Here is a 5035-nt window from a genome sequence, read left to right as displayed (position 1 = left end):
GACATACGCTATGAAAACCGGAAGACAACGTAGCCAGACAAGCATTGAGCTGGAACCCTTCAGGGAGGAGGAAAGTTGGAAGACCAAAACAGACCTGGCGAAGATCTGCCGAAAATGAAACAAAAACAGTCGGAATGACATGGGCCCAGCTGAGGGAAGTTGCCCAGAACAGAGTCCGCTGGCGTGAGATGGTTGCGGCCCTATGCTCCTAAGGAGCCAACAGGAATAATAATAAAAAAAATACATCTAATGAATGGCAAATAGACACTTCCACCCAAACATCCCCCTAGACCTCAAATTGAACATGTCTCTAGCCAAAATTACCATCTCTCTTTCAACATATTTCCCTCCTCATAACTAACTTCTCTATTTTTATACTATCATTCTACCAATTACTAAGGCTTGTGACCTGGGGGTCAGGAAAGGTCTAACATAGAACATAACATCTGATCTAAGCTTTGAATGAAACCAAGAATTCTAAGAAGTGGGCATCAGGATGTCAAACTATTTCATACCATTCCTCCTACTCTTTTTCCTTCTTTTCCTCTTTTTCTCCCTTCTCCTTGTTTCCTTTATATTCTGACCAAATCAGACAACACTCTATTCCCTGTTTTTGCCTGCCCATTTGAATCTTCATTCATGCTGTCCTCCATGTCTAAAATGGATCTTCTACTCTCTTAGGTATTGAAATCCTTCTATCCTTCAAGGCCTAATTATGGGGAAAGATCTGGCTATGGAGTTAGATAATGACTTATGCTCAAATTCTGCCTCCATGTGACCTTAGGAAGGTCACTTAATTTCTGAGTCTCTTTTACAGTCATCTGTAAAGTAAGAAATCTGGACCAGATAGCATTCTCTCCTCACACCTCACTTCCTGGATCTTTATTTTCCTTCAATATTCAATTCTGATTTAAACTCTTGGAAAAATCAAGCTTGACCTTCCAATTTTTAGTGCTCTTTCTCTCCATGACCTAATTTTTCTTTATATATTTTTTCACATGTTGTATTCTTCCCAAAGAATGTAAACTCCTTGTGGTCAGGGACTTCAGCTTTTGCCTTTGTATCCCAGGTGCCCAGCACAGAGTAGGGACTTTAGACATTTCTATTAAAATGTTTGTTGAATTTATCCCATTTAAAAAAAAATCTTTCTTTCTGTTTAATTCCTAATGATACAGTCTAACTATCTGTGTTAAAAAGGAATAAAACACTTCATTTACTAATTCTTCACTTGACTTTTTTTTAAATAAAATAATGTGCCAAAGTTCTTGGTTCTTGGAAATATACTCTCATTTAATTTATTTCTGGTGGGTCAGTTCTCTCATTGTTCTTTAAGTAGTTCCTACCTCTGAGTTCTAAAGAATTAAACACATTTTTATAAAATTTTTCATTTTTGTTTATTGAACTGTTTTTTTTGCTTTTTCTTTCTATTTTGAAGAGGAACAAGAAGAGTTCAGAAAATGCTCAATTTATTAATTATCATTGATTTTCAAGTATATTTAAATATGAGCTAGTGATTAGGCTTTATATATCAGTAATATATCTCAGACAAGAGAGTGTGTAGAGGGAATCACTTTTGTCCAGGGATAAATAGTTTTAATGATACAGGGTCTATGTATCCTATATACATGAGATGCATGAGAAGAGTTAGCAAATCTGCTCTGGATTATGAAGAGAATACCCTATTATCAAAGAGGAAGAATTATTTAGAGATATATAGTCTATGGAGATAAATTAGAAAAAAAATAGGAGGAATTTAGACCAAATACTAGCCAAATTGGACCAGTAAAAACTTCTGAGAGATATGTACATATTATACATACATATATTCCTGTACGCATGCATGGTTATGTGCATACATGTATACATATACCTGTCTTTTAAGAAAACTCTATTAGGAAAGTTATTTGAAAGTAGCTCTTATGATTTCTATATTTGAACCATTCTAGAAAATATTGTTGCTGTGTTGTGTTATATCCTAGCAGAATGATAGTTTCTCCTTTATATTTTTCCAAGTCAAATACCATTATTCAATTTTTTAAAAACATGTTTAAGTATAAGAAGATTTTGCATTTGGACTATAGTTTTCTATGTTTATTGAGCAACCTTGGAGAAAAGGGAGAATTATTGCTACATAATTTAACCAAAACAGACTTTAGCTGAATGAGGCAACCTCCAGAGTTGATACTAAGTAAAGCCTTCTTTGCACAGTGTGTAGACAAATTTCCAGACAAAATGCTGAAAAAAGAAAAAAATCTTACTAGAATGAAATTAAGCATATAAATTAAGTAATGCAGAAAAACATTTTAATAGCTTTTTAAAGTTATGATTGATTTTTCTTCATTCTTTCTTTTCTTCAATCTCCAAATCCACAAAAATATGAATTTAAATTAGGAAACACATTTCTCTAGAAGAGTTCCACGAAATCATGTAATTACAGACTTCATATTTTATTTTAAATACTAATTAATTATTTTATTAATTTAATTTAATTTAATCCAGTTTATTATTTTCCTTTCTTTTCATTTCTTCTCTTCTGTCACTTTAACATGATAGAAGATAAGATGACAGTTTTTGATATATTTGAGTTTATACTCATGGTCTGGTTCTATGCACAATAAGGTGGAAAATCACATTTATCAATATATTAAAGCATTTTTTGGCCTCAAAAGTTCATTTCTTGCTCTCTTATCCCCACAAAAAGCAGGCTGTCCAGCATTAATTTGTTTGGATGGTTACATATTTGTGCTATGTAAGCTCAGACAAACTATCTTAGAAGAATTCTTATTATTTGTATGATTAGCTTAATAAGTCAAGATTCTCATTTTCATGGTAGAGAAAATGGGGGTCCCAATATGCTAACAAGAGGGTTGTTGGTGATTGCCTTTCCAATATATCCTCAACATGAACCTACATCTCTTGGGGAAAAGTAAGCCAGCTCCAGAAATCTCAAGGTTCTGCTATGAGTCACAATGTCTCTTTTCTCTGTGTTAAAGAATTTTACAAGTTATCTCTGATAAATATGTCAAGGAAAATCAGCTGAAAGGGGGAGGAGGGAGCCATTAGTTTTTTTTAAATTCTAAAACAAAATTGAAATAGCTTTTCTGCTCTAACATTATATTATTTGACTTGAATTCAGGAAGTGTTCAACTATTCCTGAGTTGCATTTAAATATCAATTTTTTGTTTTAGTTTTTTGGCATTAATACCAAGAAGGAACAGTGTGAACTGTGATTTTGATGGGAATTATTCTAGCAGTGAAATATATATATGTATATATATTAATAGAATTTCCTTTGTCAAGGATTCTACCTCCTTTTAGGAAATAATTTGTCCCCTGAATATATTCTTTATTTACATATAATTTACTATCTTTTTGTATCCTTTCTCCTATCCCTCACACACACTCCTTTGCCTAAAGGCAACAATTTTGTGCGTTGGCTTTGGAATAAAGTTGAATCCCAAATTATTATCTTTAATATAATTATTATTCTAATTATGTGAATTAGAGAATGAAAAAACAGATGGAAATTATGAGTTATGAATGTTGAGGATTTTTTTACCTTAATAAAAATGAGGAAACACTGCATTTAAGTATTAAGGTCAGGTTTTATTTTATCAGGGACAGGATCTGAGGAAATTTTCTAAATAATTTTGGCCAAAAAAGTGTTTTCAGATGATATGTTGAAAACTTAAAGTTTAGATAGTTACTTTGGGGGGATAAGGCTAGGGAGAAAGGTTTGTTCGTAAATGCGTGTGCTTGTGTGAGTTATCCAAACAATTCCTTCTGTTCTTGATATCCCCTTGGTAATAGTCTTGAGTATCTAACCCTTTTGCTGTGGTATAAATATCTTACCCTCATGATTGGCAGGCTTTGTGAATGTGGTAATACATTCTGCATATCTTGGAGATGAAATATCTTTTCCATGCTGAGAGATATAACTTCCTTTTTTTGCCTTTGTGTTTTCCAATACATATGCACAATAAGTAGCTTATATCAGACAGGGAGAATTGTCTTTTGCAGCTACGTGGCAAATATATTTAACCTCAGGTTTCTTTTTTCAAGGTTGCCTTATCTGCTACATGTAGACCTAAAACTCAGAGGGAGATATTGAAATCAGTTCTTGGAGCATTTATTGCTCTGCAAGAACTCTCTGGACTTTGAGTCCTTCTCGTTCCCACATTGTGCATTTCATCTTTGCCATTCTACTACCTGCATCAAGATGCACGGGTAATGCAAAGCAGCGTAATGTAATGCAATGCCCATCTCCTGGTAACAGTTCTTGCATTTTGGTTAAGAAAACAGTGGGCAGAGCTGGACTGCCTCCTCTCTCTCATTCTAGTGTCTCACTCAGTACGTGTCGGACAATGAGAAGTTTTAAAACCCCCAAGGCGAGCCATGGTACCCGCGTCTTTTCCTGTGTTTCCGCACCTTTCCTCAGAGAGATCATGAGAAACTAACGGGAAACTAACACTTTGGCAGTTGGAGCCGCGCTGGCTTGCAACGCAACATTCTCACATACCCGCTCGTTCTCACACTTAGTGCAGCTCCTTCCAATCCCCGCAGGAAGGAGAAACCCTGCCCTGGGCTGCTCTTTATTTCAGAGCAATGGCTGTGGAATGGGACCTTCAGGCATCAGACTGACAAAGTAGTGTTCTCTCTTCCGTCCCATCTTTAAGGTCATTCTTTAGCTCCTCTGCTCTTGGAGCTCACAGAAAGAAAGCTTCCTGCCTGTTCTTTGCGGACAGAAACCTTAGGGAGGTGGAAGGAGACGTGAGTTCCTTGGAGGGATCCCGAGCCTGACGCCCAGATCCAGACTTGGACGTCCAGACTTGGACACAGAGGGTAGCTCTTTTTGGTCTTCTGGTAAGGGCTGATGAAAAAGTATCTCCTTGCTGCCGCCTAGTCCCCTCACCCTCTCAGAATAAATAAATCAATTAATTAATAAATCACGGGGGAAAGAGGGATAAGGAGGAAAAATAGTTTAAATGACTATATCCCCCAGATTGCTTCCCCCCCACGTTCCCCCCTCAGATTT

This window comes from Gracilinanus agilis, chromosome 1, assembly GCF_016433145.1.
Source record: "Gracilinanus agilis isolate LMUSP501 chromosome 1, AgileGrace, whole genome shotgun sequence".
In the NCBI taxonomy this organism is placed as follows: domain Eukaryota; kingdom Metazoa; phylum Chordata; class Mammalia; order Didelphimorphia; family Didelphidae; genus Gracilinanus; species Gracilinanus agilis.
This window is presented reverse-complemented; position numbering follows the sequence as displayed.